This window comes from Stenella coeruleoalba, assembly GCF_951394435.1.
Source record: "Stenella coeruleoalba genome assembly, contig: scaffold_145, whole genome shotgun sequence".
Classification (NCBI taxonomy): domain Eukaryota; kingdom Metazoa; phylum Chordata; class Mammalia; order Artiodactyla; family Delphinidae; genus Stenella; species Stenella coeruleoalba.
In genome coordinates, this window is record NW_027646291.1 from 189,127 (window position 1) to 206,391 (window position 17,265).

Here is a 17,265-nt window from a genome sequence, read left to right on the forward strand (position 1 = left end):
CAGGTATGATGATTCTAACTGAAATAAGTCACACAGAAAAAGAAACATCATAAGATATCAGTAATACGCGGAATGTAAACTTGGCTACACAGGAACTGAATTACAGAACAGAACAGGGTCTCAAATTTAGAAAACCAACTTATGCTTGCTTAAGGGTAAAGGTGAGTTGGGGTGCTTCATAAAACCAGAGATTGAAATGAGCACAGATAAAGTTCCTTAAGTCAAATATGGAATAGACAAGAGCTACTCCTTGCTCAACGAAATGGACTCAACACCGCATATTAAACGCCTAAGAATGTACCTGACTAGTAAGTATCTTAAAACCTATGGATTGCTATGTCTCCAAAAGAGAATCAAGCATGTGTACAGGGGCATAAACGCAGCAGTGATAGGATTGGAGAGGTTCGGTGAGCAAATGAAGACCCTTTGAAGTCATATTGCATGGTACCCATTACACGGGTCTCAACTCTCCAGGTTTAAGGTATTCTTCCTTCAGCTAAAACATGCATGTGGAACCCAAGTATGATCAACCATGTGAACGGGAGACGTGTTCAAATATGTCTCAGTTTTCCTCCCCTGGTACTCGGGTGCAACATTCCAGACGCTTTACTAACACTCTCCCCACTTGGAGAGTCAGCGCCTTTAACCTCCTGTTTGGCCCAGTTTGCAATTTCTGCGGAAGATGAACAGGAATAGTGACAACCAATGAGAGGCTAGCTGGAGGTGTCTGGACGGGCAAATTTAACTCTCATTTCCCACCAGGAAGATGAAATAACCAAAGGCTCAGCGTGCCGTACCGGAACCAGATTAGGGCCTGAAGCCATCCTGCGGTGTTGCGGCCAGCTCAAAAGAAAGCGAGTTGAAGAAAGGAGCTCAGGGGCACTGTAATTCACAAACCTGCAGAGTTATAAATGACAGCTATCGTCCAAAAATAGACTGAAGTAAGGCTGCCAAGAGGACTTGAAAGCGGGGCAGAATTGCAGGAAACCGATTTCAGGAGGTAGACTGGAATTGCATTGAAAGCATAGGAAAAGAGGCAGAACGTCCACAATGATGCACTTGGCCAAAAAGGGCGTATGCGTTTTTTCCTGAATATATTCAGAAAAAAACGCATACGCCCTTTTTGGCCAACCAAGCAAGCTTGCAAAGGAAATCTGCACTACAATGAAGTCTCACTTCCCCCCGGTCAAAAGGGCCATCTGAAAAAAGTGTAAAATCCAGAAAGGCAGGACAGGCCATGGAGAACTGGGAGCCTTGTTATGCTGATGGGCGGGATGTAAATTGCCAACAGACACTCGGGAGAAGTGTATGGTGTTTCCTGAAACATCTAAAAATCAAAGCAACAGAGCCTAGGGCACTGCCACTTATGGTCCTATAGCTTAGGGAAATTAAAATCAAAAAGACACAGCCACCCCAAAGTTTGGGACGCCTCTGTTTACAAGAACCTCGTTTACCGTACAAGTTCAATATCAGAGAAAGTGAAAAATGGATAAAGAACTTGTGGTACTTACGTACAATGCAGTATCACTCAGCAATGAAATCTATGTCATCAGGCCCGTAGCAGCATAATGAGTGGATTCAGGTACGATGATTCTAACTGAAATAAGTCACACAGAAAAAGAAACATCATAAGATATCAGTAATACACGGAATGTAAACTTGGCTACACAGGAACTGAATTACAGAACAGAACAGGGTCTCAAATTTCGAAAACCAACTTATGCTTGCTTAAGGGGAAAGGTGAGTTGGGGTGCTGCATAAAACCAGAGATTGAAATGAGCACAGATAAAGTTCCTTAAGTCAAATATGGAATAGACAAGAGCTACTCCTTGCTCAACGAAATGGACTCAACACCGCATATTAAACGCCTAAGAATGTACCTGACTAGTAAGTATCGTAAAACCTATGGATTGCTATGTCTCCGAAAGAGAATCAAGCATGTGTACAGGGGCATAAACGCAGCAGTGATAGGATTGGAGAGGTTCGGTGAGCAAATGAAGACCCTTTGAAGTCATATTTCATGGTACCCATTACACGGGTCTCAACTCTCCAGGTTTAAGGTATTCTTCCTTCAGCTAAAACATGCATGTGGAACCCAAGTATGATCAACCATGTGAACGGGAGACGTGTTCAAATATGTCTCAGTTTTCCTCCCCTGGTAATCGGGTGCAACATTCCAGACGCTTTACTAACACTCTCCCGACTTGGAGAGTCAGCGCCTTTAACCTCCTGTTTGGCCCAGTTTGCAATTTCTGCGGAAGATGAACAGGAATAGCGAGAACCAATGAGAGGCTCGCTGGAGGTGTCTGGACGGGCAAATTTAACTCTCATTTCCCACCAGGAAGAGGAAATAACCAAAGGCTCAGCGTGCCGTACCGGAACCAGATTAAGGCCTGAAGCCATCCTGCGGTGTTGCGGCCAGCTCAAAAGAAAGCGAGTTGAAGAAAGGAGCTCAGGGGCACTGTAATTCACAAAACTGCAGAGTTATAAATGACAGCTATCGTCCAAAATAGACTGAAGTAAGGCTGCCAAGAGGACTTGAAAGCGGGGCAGAATTGCAGGAAACCGATTTCAGGAGGTAGACTGGAATTGCATTGAAAGCATAGGAAAAGAGGCAGAACGTCCACAATGATGCACTTGGCAAAAAGAGCGTATGCGTTTTTTCCTGAATATATTCAGGAAAAAACGCATACGCCCTTTTTGGCCAACCAAGCAAGCTTGCAAAGGAAATCTGCACTACAATGAGTCTCACTTCCCCCCGGTCAAAAGGGCCATCTGAAAAAAGTGTAAAATCAGAAAGGCAGGACAGGCCATGGAGAACTGGGAGCCTTGTTATGCTGATGGGCGGGATGTAAATTGCCAACAACCACTCGGGAGAAGTGTATGGTGTTTCCTGAAACATCTAAAAAACAAAGCAACAGAACCTAGGGCACTTCCACTTATGGTCCTATAGCTTAGGGAAATTAAATCAAAAAGACACAGCCACCCCAAAGTTTGAACGGCTCTGTTTACAAGAACCTCGTTTACAGTACAAAGTTCAACATCGCAGAAAGTGAAAAATGGATAAAGAAGTTGTGGTATTTACTTACAAAGCAATATCACTCAGCAATGAAATCTGTGTCATCAGGCCCTCAGCAGCACAATGAGTGGATTCAGGTATGATGATCCTACTGTAACTGAAGTAAGTCACACAGAAAAAGAAACATCATAAGATATCAGTAATACACGGAATGTAAACTTGGCTACACAGGAACTGAATTACAGAACAGAACAGGGTCTCAAATTTAGAAAACCAACTTATGCTTGCTTAAGGGTAAAGGTGAGTTGGGGTGCTGCATAAAACCAGAGATTGAAATGAGCACAGATAAAGTTCCTTAAGTCAAATATGGAATAGACAAGAGCTACTCCTTGCTCAATGAAATGGACTCAACACCGCATATTAAACGCCTAAGAATGTACCTGACTAGTAAGTATCGTAAAACCTATGGATTGCTATGTCTCCAAAAGAGAATCAAGCATGTGTACAGGAGCATAAACGCAGCAGTGATAGGATTGGAGAGGTTCGGTGAGCAAATGAAGACCCTTTGAAGTCATATTGCATGGTACCCATTACACGGGTCTCAACTCTCCAGGTTTAAGGTATTCTTCCTTCAGCTAAAACATGCATGTGGAACCCAAGTATGATCAACCATGTGAACGGGAGACGTGTTCAAATATGTCTCAGTTTTCGTACCCTGGTACTCGGGTGCAACATTCCAGACGCTTTACTAACACTCTCCCCACTTGGAGAGTCAGCGCCTTTAACCTCCTGTTTGGCCCAGTTTGCAATTTCTGCGGAAGATGAACAGGAATAGCGAGAACCAATGAGAGGCTAGCTGGAGGTGTCTGGACGGGCAAATTTAACTCTCATTTCCCACCAGGAAGAGGAAATAACCAAAGGCTCAGCGTGCCGTACCGGAACCAGAATAGGGCCTGAAGCCATCCTGCGGTGTTGCGGCCAGCTCAAAAGAAAGCGAGTTGAAGAAAGGAGCTCAGGGGCACTGTAATTCACAAACCTGCAGAGTTATAAATGACAGCTATCGTCCAAAAATAGACTGAAGTAAGGCTGCCAAGAGGACTTGAAATTGGGGCAGAATTGCAGGAAACCGATTTCAGGAGGTAGACTGGAATTGCATTGAAAGCATAGGAAAAGAGGCAGAACGTCCACAATGATGCACTTGGCCAAAAAGGGCGTATGCGTTTTTTCCTGAATATATTCAGGAAAAAACGCATACGCCCTTTTTGGCCAACCAAGCAAGCTTGCAAAGGAAATCTGCACTACAATGAAGTCTCACTTCCCCCCGGTCAAAAGGGCCATCTGAAAAAAGTGTAAAATCCAGAAAGGCAGGACAGGCCATGGAGAACTGGGAGCCTTGTTATGCTGATGGGCGGGATGTAAATTGCCAACAACCACTCGGGAGAAGTGTATGGTGTTTCCTGAAACATCTAAAAAACAAAGCAACAGAACCTAGGGCACTTCCACTTATGGTCCTATAGCTTAGGGAAATTAAAATCAAAAAGACACAGCCACCCCAAAGTTTGGAACGGCTCTGTTTACAAGAACCTCGTTTACAGTACAAGTTCAACATCACAGAAAGTGAAAAATGGATAAAGAAGTTGTGGTATTTACTTACAAAGCAGTATCACTCAGCAATGAAATCTGTGTCATCAGACCCTTAGCAGCACAATGAGTGGATTCAGGTATGATGATTCTAACTGAACTAAGTCACACAGAAAAAGAAACATCATAAGATATCAGTAATACACGGAATGTAAACTTGGCTACACAGGAACTGAATTACAGAACAGAACAGGGTCTCAAATTTAGAAAACCAACTTATGCTTGCTTAAGGGGAAAGGTGAGTTGGGGTGCTGCATAAAACCAGAGATTGAAATGAGCACAGATAAAGTTCCTTAAGCCAAATATGGAATAGACAAGAGCTACTCCTTGCTCAACGAAATGGACTCAACACCCCATATTAAACGCCTAAGAATGTACCTGACTAGTAAGTATCTTAAAACCTATGGATTGCTATGTCTCCGAAAGAGAATCAAGCATGTGTACAGGGACATAAACGCAGCAGTGATAGGATTGGAGAGGTTCGGTGAGCAAATGAAGACCCTTTGAACTCATATTGCATGGTACCCATTACACGGGTTTCAACTACCCAGGTTTAAGGTATTCTTCCTTCAGCTAAAACATGCATGTGGAACCTAGAGTATGATCAACCATGTGATCGGGAGACGTGTTCAAATATGTCTCAGTTTTCCTCCCCTGGTACTCGGGTGCAACATTCCAGACGCTTTACTAACACTCTCCCCACTTGGAGAGTCAGTCCCTTTAACCTCCTGTTTGGCCCAGTTTGCAATTTCTGCGGAAGATGAACAGGAATAGCGAGAACCAATGAGAGGCTAGCTGGAGGTGTCTGGACGGGCAAATTTAACTCTCATTTCCCACCAGGAAGAGGAATTAACCAAAGGCTCAGCATGCCGGGCCGGAACCAGATTAGGGCCTGAAGCCATCCTGCGGTGTTGCGGCCAGGTCACAAGAAAGCGAGTTGAAGAAAGGAGCTCAGGGGCACTGTAATTCACAAACCTGCAGAGTTATAAATGACAGCTATCGTCCAAAAATAGACTGAAGTAAGGCTGCCAAGAGGACTTGAAAGCGGGGCAGAATTGCAGGAAACCGATTTCAGGAGGTAGACTGGAATTGCATTGAAAGCATAGGAAAAGAGGCAGAACGTCCACAATGATGCACTTGGCCAAAAAGGGCGTATGCGTTTTTTCCTGAATATATTCAGGAAAAAACGCATACGCCCTTTTTGGCCAACCAAGCAAGCTTGCAAAGGAAATCTGCACTACAATGAAGTCTCACTTCCCCCCGGTCAAAAGGGCTATCTGAAAAAAGTGTAAAATCCAGAAAGGCAGGACAGGCCATGGAGAACTGGGAGCCTTGTTATGCTGATGGGCGGGATGTAAATTGCCAACAGACACTAGGGAGAAGTGTATGGTGTTTCCTGAAACATCTAAAAAACAAAGCAACAGAGCCTAGTGCACTGCCACTTATGGTCCTATAGCTTAGGGAAATTAAAATCAAAAAGACACAGCTACCCCAAAGTTTGGGACGCCTCTGTTTACAAGAACCTCGTTTACAGTACAAGTTCAACATCGCAGAAAGTGAAAAATGGATAAAGAAGTTGTGGTATTTACTTACAAAGCAATATCACTCAGCAATGAAATCTATGTCATCAGGCCCGTAGCAGCATAATGAGTAGATTCAGGTACGATGATTCTAACTGAAATAAGTCACACAGAAAAAGAAACATCATAAGATATCAGTAATACACGGAATGGAAACTTGGATACACAGGAACTGAATTACAGAACAGAACAGGGTCTCAAATTTAGAAAACCAACTTATGCTTGCTTAAGGGTAAAGGTGAGTTGGGGTGCTGCATAAAACCAGAGATTGAAACGAGCACAGATAAAGTTCCTTAAGCCAAATATGGAATAGACAAGAGCTACTCCTTGCTCAACGAAATGGACTCAACACCGCATATTAAACGCCTAAGAATGTACCTGACTAGTAAGTATCTTAAAACCTATGGATTGCTATGTCTCCGAAAGAGAATCAAGCATGTGTACAGGGGCATAAACGCAGCAGTGATAGGATTGGAGAGGTTCGTGAGCAAATGAAGACCCTTTGAAGTCATATTGCATGGTACCCATTCCACGGGTCTCAACTCTCCAGGTTTAAGGTATTCTTCCTTCAGCTAAAACATGCATGTGGAACCTAGAGTATGATCAACCATGTGATCGGGAGACGTGTTCAAATATGTCTCAGTTTTCGTACCCTGGTACTCGGGTGCAACATTCCAGACGCTTTACTAACACTCTCCCCACTTGGAGAGTCAGTCCCTTTAACCTCCTGTTTGGCCCAGTTTGCAATTTCTGCGGAAGATGAACAGGAATAGCGAGAACCAATGAGAGACTAGCTGGAGGTGTCTGGACGGGCAAATTTAACTCTCATTTCCCACCAGGAAGAGGAAATAACCAAAGGCTCAGCGTGCCGTGCCGGAACCAGATTAGGGCCTGAAGCCATCCTGCGGTGTTGCGGCCAGCTCAAAACAAAGCGAGTTGAAGAAAGGAGCTCAGGGGCACTGTAATTCACAAACCTGCAGAGTTATAAATGACAGCTATCATCCAAAAATAGACTGAAGTAAGGCTGCCAAGAGGACTTGAAAGCGGGGCAGAATTGCAGGAAACCGATTTCAGGATGTAGACTGGAATTGCATTGAAAGCATAGGAAAAGAGGCAGAACGTCCACAATGATGCACTTGGCCAAAAAGGGCGTATGCGTTTTTTCCTGAATATATTCAGGAAAAAACGCATACGCCCTTTTTGGCCAACCAAGCAAGCTTGCAAAGGAAATCTGCACTACAATGAAGTCTCACTTCCCCCCGGTCAAAAGGGCCATCTGAAAAAAGTGTAAAATCCAGAAAGGCAGGACAGGCCATGGAGAACTGGGAGCCTTGTTATGCTGATGGGCGGGATGTAAATTGCCAACAGACACTTGGGAGAAGTGTATGGTGTTTCCTGAAACATCTAAAAAACAAAGCAACAGAACCTAGGGCACTTCCACTTATGGTCCTATAGCTTAGGGAAATTAAAATGAAAAAGACACAGCCACCCCAAAGTTTGGAACGGCTCTGTTTACAAGAACCTCGTTTACAGTACAAGTTCAACATCGCAGAAAGTGAAAAATGGATAAAGAAGTTGTGGTATTTACTTACAAAGCAATATCACTCAGCAATGAAATCTGTGTCATCAGGCCCTTAGCAGCACAATGAGTGGATTCAGGTATGATGATTCTAACTGAAATAAGTCACACAGAAAAAGAAACATCATAAGATATCAGTAATACACGGAATGTAAACTTGGCTACACAGGAACTGAATTACAGAACAGAACAGGGTCTCAAATTTAGAAAACCAACTTATTCTTGCTTAAGGGTAAAGGTGAGTTGGGGTGCTGCATAAAACCAGAGATTGAAATGAGCACAGATAAAGTTCCTTAAGCCAAATATGGAATAGACAAGAGCTACTCCTTGCTCAACGAAATGGACTCAACACCGCATATTAAACGCCTAAGAATGTACCTGACTAGTAAGTATCTTCAAACCTATGGATTGCTATGTCTCCGAAAGAGAATCAAGCATGTGTACAGGGGCATAAACGCAGCAGTGATAGGATTGGAGAGGTTCGGTGAGCAAATGAAGACCCTTTGAAGTCATATTGCATGGTACCCATTACACGGGTCTCAACTCTCCAGGTTTAAGGTATTCTTCCTTCAGCTAAAACATGCATGTGGAACCTAGAGTATGATCAACCATGTGAATGGGAGACGTGTTCAAATATGTCTCAGTTTTCGTACCCTGGTACTCGGGTGCAACATTCCAGATGCTTTACTAACACTCTCCCGACTTGGAGAGTCAGTCCCTTTAACCTCCTGTTTGGCCCAGTTTGCAATTTCTGCGGAAGATGAACAGGAATAGCGAGAACCAATGAGAGGCTAGCTGGAGGTGTCTGGACGGGCAAATTTAACTCTCATTTCCCACCAGGAAGAGGAAATAACCAAAGGCTCAGCGTGCCGTGCCAGAACCAGATTAGGGCCTGAAGCCATCCTGCGGTGTTGCGGCCAGGTCACAAGAAAGCGAGTTGAAGAAAGGAGCTCAGGGGCACTGTAAATCACAAACCTGCAGAGTTATAAATGACAGCTATCGTCCAAAAATAGACTGAAGTAAGGCTGCCAAGAGGACTTGAAAGCGGGGCAGAATTGCAGGAAACCGATTTCAGGAGGTAGACTGGAATTGCATTGAAAGCATAGGAAAAGAGGCAGAACGTCCACAATGATGCACTTGGCCAAAAAGGGCGTATGCGTTTTTTCCTGAATATATTCAGGAAAAAACGCATACGCCCTTTTTGGCCAACCAAGCAAGCTTGCAAAGGAAATCTGCACTACAATGAAGTCTCACTTCCCCCCGGTCTAAAGGGCCATCTGAAAAAAGTGTAAAATCCAGAAAGGCAGGACAGGCCATGGAGAACTGGGAGCCTTGTTATGCTGATGGGCGGGATGTAAATTGCCAACAACCACTCGGGAGAAGTGTATGGTGTTTCCTGAAACATCTAAAAAACAAAGCAACAGAACCTAGGGCACTTCCACTTATGGTCCTATAGCTTAGGGAAATTAAAATCAAAAAGACACAGCCACCCCAAAGTTTCGAACGGCTCTGTTTACAAGAACCTCGTTTACAGTAAAAGTTCAACATCGCAGAAAGTGAAAAATGGATAAAGAAGTTGTGGTATTTACTTACAAAGCAATATCACTCAGCAATGAAATCTGTGTCATCAGGCCCTTAGCAGCACAATGAGTGGATTCAGGTATGATGATTCTAACTGAAATAAGTCACACAGAAAAAGAAACATCATAAGATATCAGTAATACACGGAATGTAAACTTGGCTACACAGGAACTGAATTACAGAACAGAACAGGGTCTCAAATTTAGAAAACCAACTTATGCTTGCTTAAGGGTAAAGGTGAGTTGTGGTGCTGCATAAAACCAGAGATTGAAATGAGCACAGATAAAGTTCCTTAAGTCAAATATGGAATAGATAAGAGCTACTCCTTGCTCAACGAAATGGACTCAACACCGCATATTAAACGCCTAAGAATGTACCTGACTAGTAAGTATCTTAAAACCTATGGATTGCTATGTCTCCGAAAGAGAATCAAGGATGTGTACAGGGGCATAAACGCAGCAGTGATAGGATTGGAGAGGTTCGGTGAGCAAATGAAGACCCTTTGAAGTCATATTGCATGGTACCCATTACACTGGTCTTAACTCTCCAGGTTTAAGGTATTCTTCCTTCAGCTAAAACATGCATGTGGAACCTAGAGTATGATCAACCATGTGATCGGGAGACGTGTTCAAATATGTCTCAGTTTTCGTACCCTGGTACTCGGGTGCAACATTCCAGACGCTTTACTAACACTCTCCCCACTTGGAGAGTCAGTCCCTTTAACCTCCTGTTTGGCCCAGTTTGCAATTTCTGCGGAAGATGAACAGGAATAGCGAGAACCAATGAGAGACTAGCTGGAGGTGTCTGGACGGGCAAATTTAACTCTCATTTCCCACCAGGAAGAGGAAATAACCAAAGGCTCAGCGTGCCGTGCCGGAACCAGATTAGGGCCTGAAGCCATCCTGCGGTGTTGCGGCCAGCTCAAAAGAAAGCGAGTTGAAGAAAGGAGCTCAGGGGCACTGTAATTCACAATACTGCAGAGTTATAAATGACAGCTATCGTCCAAAAATAGACTGAAGTAAGGCTGCCAAGAGGACTTGAAAGCGGGGCAGAATTGCAGGAAACCGATTTCAGGAGGTAGACTGGAATTGCATTGAAAGCATAGGAAAAGAGGCAGAACGTCCACAATGATGCACTTGGCCAAAAAGGGCGTATGCGTTTTTTCCTGAATATATTCAGGAAAAAACGCATACGCCCTTTTTGGCCAACCAAGCAAGCTTGCAAAGGAAATCTGCACTACAATGAAGTCTCACTTCCCCCCGGTCAAAAGGGCCATCTGAGAAAAGTGTAAAATCCAGAAAGGCAGGACAGGCCATGGAGAACTGGGAGCCTTGTTATGCTGATGGGCGGGATGTAAATTGCCAACAACCACTCGGGAGAAGTGTATGGTGTTTCCTGAAACATCTAAAAAACAAAGCAACAGAACCTAGGGCACTTCCACTTATGGTCCTATAGCTTAGGGAAATTAAAATCAAAAAGACACAGCCACCCCAAAGTTTGGAACGGCTCTGTTTACAAGAACCTCGTTTACAGTACAAGTTCAACATCGCAGAAAGTGAAAAATGGATAAAGAAGTTGTGGTATTTACTTACAAAGCAATATCACTCAGCAATGAAATCTGTGTCATCAGGCCCTCAGCAGCACAATGAGTGGATTCAGGTATGATGATCCTAACTGAAGTAAGTCACACAGAAAAAGAAACATCATAAGATATCAGTAATACACGGAATGTAAACTTGGCTACACAGGAACTGAATTACAGAACAGAACAGGGTCTCAAATTTAGAAAACCAACTTATGCTTGCTTAAGGGTAAAGGTGAGTTGGGGTGCTGCATAAAACCAGAGATTGAAATGAGCACAGATAAAGTTCCTTAAGTCAAATATGGAATAGACAAGAGCTACTCCTTGCTCAACGAAATGGACTCAACACCGCATATTAAACGCCTAAGAATGTACCTGACTAGTAAGTATCGTAAAACCTATGGATTGCTATGTCTCCAAAAGAGAATCAAGCATGTGTACAGGAGCATAAACGCAGCAGTGATAGGATTGGAGAGGTTCGGTGAGCAAATGAAGACCCTTTGAAGTCATATTGCATGGTACCCATTACACGGGTCTCAACTCTCCAGGTTTAAGGTATTCTTCCTTCAGCTAAAACATGCATGTGGAACCCAAGTATGATCAACCATGTGAACGGGAGACGTGTTCAAATATGTCTCAGTTTTCGTACCCTGGTACTCGGGTGCAACATTCCAGACGCTTTACTAACACTCTCCCCACTTGGAGAGTCAGCGCCTTTAACCTCCTGTTTGGCCCAGTTTGCAATTTCTGCGGAAGATGAACAGGAATAGCGAGAACCAATGAGAGGCTAGCTGGAGGTGTCTGGACGGGCAAATTTAACTCTCATTTCCCACCAGGAAGAGGAAATAACCAAAGGCTCAGCGTGCCGTACCGGAACCAGATTAGGGCCTGAAGCCATCCTGCGGTGTTGCGGCCAGCTCAAAAGAAAGCGAGTTGAAGAAAGGAGCTCAGGGGCACTGTAATTCACAAACCTGCAGAGTTATAAATGACAGCTATCGTCCAAAAATAGACTGAAGTAAGGCTGCCAAGAGGACTTGAAAGTGGGGCAGAATTGCAGGAAACCGATTTCAGGAGGTAGACTGGAATTGCATTGAAAGCATAGGAAAAGAGGCAGAACGTCCACAATGATGCACTTGGCCAAAAAGGGCGTATGCGTTTTTTCCTGAATATATTCAGGAAAAAACGCATACGCCCTTTTTGGCCAACCAAGCAAGCTTGCAAAGGAAATCTGCACTACAATGAAGTCTCACTTCCCCCCGGTCAAAAGGGCCATCTGAAAAAAGTGTAAAATCCAGAAAGGCAGGACAGGCCATGGAGAACTGGGAGCCTTGTTATGCTGATGGGCGGGATGTAAATTGCCAACAATCACTCGGGAGAAGTGTATGGTGTTTCCTGAAACATCTAAAAAACAAAGCAACAGAACCTAGGGCATTTCCACTTATGGTCCTATAGCTTAGGGAAATTAAAATCAAAAAGACACAGCCACCCCAAAGTTTGGAACTGCTCTGTTTACAAGAACCTCGTTTACAGTACAAGTTCAACATCGCAGAAAGTGAAAAATGGATAAAGAAGTTGTGGTATTTACTTACAAAGCAATATCACTCAGCAATGAAATCTGTGTCATCAGGCCCTTAGCAGCACAATGAGTGGATTCAGGTATGATGATTCTAACTGAAATAAGTCACACAGAAAAAGAAACATCATAAGATATCAGTAATACACGGAATGTAAACTTGGCTACACAGGAACTGAATTACAGAACAGAACAGGGTCTCAAATTTAGAAAACCAACTTATTCTTGCTTAAGGGTAAAGGTGAGTTGGGGTGCTGCATAAAACCAGAGATTGAAATGAGCACAGATAAAGTTCCTTAAGCCAAATATGGAATAGAAAAGAGCTACTCCTTGCTCAACGAAATGGACTCAACACCCCATATTAAACGCCTAAGAATGTACCTGACTAGTAAGTATCTTAAAACCTATGGATTGCTATGTCTCCGAAAGAGAATCAAGCATGTGTACAGGGGCATAAACGCAGCAGTGATAGGATTGGAGAGGTTCGGTGAGCAAATGAAGACCCTTTGAAGTCATATTGCATGGTACCCATTCCACGGGTTTCAACTACCCAGGTTTAAGGTATTCTTCCTTCAGCTAAAACATGCATGTGGAACCTAGAGTATGATCAACCATGTGATCGGGAGACGTGTTCAAATATGTCTCAGTATTCCTCCCCTGGTACTCGGGTGCAACATTCCAGACGCTTTACTAACACTCTCCCCACTTGGAGAGTCAGTCCCTTTAACCTCCTGTTTTGCCCAGTTTGCAATTTCTGCGGAAGATGAACAGGAATAGCGAGAACCAATGAGAGGCTAGCTGGAGGTGTCTGGACGGGCAAATTTAACTCTCATTTCCCACCAGGAAGAGGAATTAACCAAAGGCTCAGCATGCCGGGCCGGAACCAGATTAGGGCCTGAAGCCATCCTGCGGTGTTGCGGCTAGGTCACAAGAAAGCGAGTTGAAGAAAGGAGCTCAGGGGCACTGTAATTCACAAACCTGCAGAGTTATAAATGACAGCTATCCTCCAAAAATAGACTGAAGTAAGGCCGCCAAGAGGACTTGAAAGCAGGGCAGAATTGCAGGAAACCGATTTCAGGAGGTAGACTGGAATTGCATTCAAAGCATAGGAAAAGAGGCAGAACGTCCACAATGATGCACTTGGCCAAAAAGGGCGTATGCGTTTTTTCCTGAATATATTCAGGAAAAAACGCATACGCCCTTTTTGGCCAACCAAGCAAGCTTGCAAAGGAAATCTGCACTACAATGAAGTCTCACTTCCCCCCGGTCAAAAGGGCCATCTGAAAAAAGTGTAAAATCCAGAAAGGCAGGACAGGCCATGGAGAACTGGGAGCCTTGTTATGCTGATGGGCGGGATGTAAATTGCCAACAGACACTCGGGAGAAGTGTATGGTGTTTCCTGAAACATCTAAAAAACAAAGCAACAGAGCCTAGGGCACTACCACTTATGGTCCTATAGCTTAGGGAAATTAAAATCAAAAAGACACAGCCACCCCAAAGTTTGGGACGCCTCTGTTTACAAGAACCTCGTTTACAGTACAAGTTCAACATCACAGAAAGTGAAAAATGGATAAAGAAGTTGTGGTATTTACTTACAATGCAGTATCACTCAGCAATGAAATCTGTGTCATCAGGCCCTTAGCAGCACAATGAGTGGATTTAGGTATGATGATTCTAACTGAAATAAGTCACACAGAAAAAGAAACATCATAAGATATCAGTAATACACGGAATGTAAACTTGGCTACACAGGAACTGAATTACAGAACAGAACAGGGTCTCAAATTTAGAAAACCAACTTATTCTTGCTTAAGGGGAAAGGTGAGTTGGGGTGCTGCATAAAACCAGAGATTGAAATGAGCACAGATAAAGTTCCTTAAGCCAAATATGGAATAGACAAGAGCTACTCCTAGCTCAACGAAATGGACTCAACACCCCATATTAAACGCCTAAGAATGTACCTGACTAGTAAGTATCTTAAAACCTATGGATTGCTATGTCTCCAAAAGAGAATCAAGCATGTGTACAGGGGCATAAACGCAGCAGTGATAGGATTGGAGAGGTTCGGTGAGCAAATGAAGACCCTTTGAAGTCATATTGCATGGTACCCATTACACGGGTCTCAACTCTCCAGGTTTAAGGTATTCTTCCTTCAGCTAAAACATGCATGTGGAACCCAAGTATGATCAACCATGTGAACGGGAGACGTGTTCAAATATGTCTCAGTTTTCCTCCCCTGGTACTCGGGTGCAACATTCCAGACGCTTTACTAACACTCTCCCCACTTGGAGAGTCAGCGCCTTTAACCTCCTGTTTGGCCCAGTTTGCAATTTCTGTGAAAGATGAACAGGAATAGTGACAACCAATGAGAGGCTAGCTGGAGGTGTCTGGACGGGCAAATTTAACTCTCATTTCCCACCAGGAAGATGAAATAACCAAAGGCTCAGCGTGCCGTACCGGAACCAGATTAGGGCCTGAAGCCATCCTGCGGTGTTGCGGCCAGCTCAAAAGAAAGCGAGTTGAAGAAAGGAGCTCAGGGGCACTGTAATTCACAAACCTGCAGAGTTATAAATGACAGCTATCGTCCAAAAATAGACTGAAGTAAGGCTGCCAAGAGGACTTGAAAGCGGAGCAGAATTGCAGGAAACCGATTTCAGGAGGTAGACTGGAATTGCATTGAAAGCATAGGAAAAGAGGAAGAACGTCCACAATGATGCACTTGGCCAAAAAGGGCGTATGCGTTTTTTCCTGAATATATTCAGAAAAAAACGCATACGCCCTTTTTGGCCAACCAAGCAAGCTTGCAAAGGAAATCTGCACTACAATGAAGTCTCACTTCCCCCCGGTCAAAAGGGCCATCTGAAAAAAGTGTAAAATCCAGAAAGGCAGGACAGGCCATGGAGAACTGGGAGCCTTGTTATGCTGATGGGCGGGATGTAAATTGCCAACAGACACTCGGGAGAAGTGTATGGTGTTTCCTGAAACATCTAAAAATCAAAGCAACAGAGCCTAGGGCACTGCCACTTATGGTCCTATAGCTTAGGGAAATTAAAATCAAAAAGACACAGCCACCCCAAAGTTTGGGACGCCTCTGTTTACAAGAACCTCGTTTACCGTACAAGTTCAATATCAGAGAAAGTGAAAAATGGATAAAGAACTTGTGGTACTTACGTACAATGCAGTATCACTCAGCAATGAAATCTGTGTCATCAGGCCCGTAGCAGCATAATGAGTGGATTCAGGTACGATGATTCTAACTGAAATAAGTCACACAGAAAAAGAAACATCATAAGATATCAGTAATACACGGAATGTAAACTTGGCTACACAGGAACTGAATTACAGAACAGAACAGGGTCTCAAATTTAGAAAACCAACTTATGCTTGCTTAAGGGTAAAGGTGAGTTGGGGTGCTGCATAAAACCAGAGATTGAAATGAGCACAGATAAAGTTCCTTAAGTCAAATATGGAATAGACAAGAGCTACTCCTTGCTCAACGAAATGGACTCAACACCGCATATTAAACGCCTAAGAATGTACCTGACTAGTAAGTATCGTAAAACCTATGGATTGCTATGTCTGCAAAAGAGAATCAAGCATGTGTACAGGGGCATAAACGCAGCAGTGATAGGATTGGAGAGGTTCGGTGAGCAAATGAAGACCCTTTGAAGTCATATTTCATGGTACCCATTACACGGGTCTCAACTCTCCAGGTTTAAGGTATTCTTCCTTCAGCTAAAACATGCATGTGGAACCCAAGTATGATCAACCATGTGAACGGGAGACGTGTTCAAATATGTCTCAGTTTTCCTCCCCTGGTAATCGGGTGCAACATTCCAGACGCTTTACTAACACTCTCCCGACTTGGAGAGTCAGCGCCTTTAACCTCCTGTTTGGCCCAGTTTGCAATTTCTGCGGAAGATGAACAGGAATAGCGAGAACCAATGAGAGGCTAGCTGGAGGTGTCTGGACGGGCAAATTTAACTCTCATTTCCCACCAGGAAGAGGAAATAACCAAAGGCTCAGCGTGCCGTACCGGAACCAGATTAAGGCCTGAAGCCATCCTGCGGTGTTGCGGCCAGCTCAAAAGAAAGCGAGTTGAAGAAAGGAGCTCAGGGGCACTGTAATTCACAAAACTGCAGAGTTATAAATGACAGCTATCGTCCAAAAATAGACTGAAGTAAGGCTGCCAAGAGGACTTGAAAGCGGGGCAGAATTGCAGGAAACCGATTTCAGGAGGTAGACTGGAATTGCATTGAAAGCATAGGAAAAGAGGCAGAACGTCCACAATGATGCACTTGGCCAAAAAGGGCGTATGCGTTTTTTCCTGAATATATTCAGGAAAAAACGCATACGCACTTTTTGGCCAACCAAGCAAGCTTGCAAAGGAACTCTGCACTACAATGAAGTGTCACTTCCCCCCGGTCAAAAGGGCCATCTGAAAAAAGTGTAAAATCCAGAAAGGCAGGACAGGCCATGGAGAACTGGGAGCCTTGTTATGCTGATGGGCGGGATGTAAATTGCCAACAACCACTCGGGAGAAGTGTATGGTGTTTCCTGAAACATCTAAAAAACAAAGCAACAGAACCTAGGGCACTTCCACTTATGGTCCTATAGCTTAGGGAAATTAAAATCAAAAAGACACAGCCACCCCAAAGTTTGGGACGCCTCTGTTTACAAGAACCTCGTTTACAGTACAAGTTCAACATC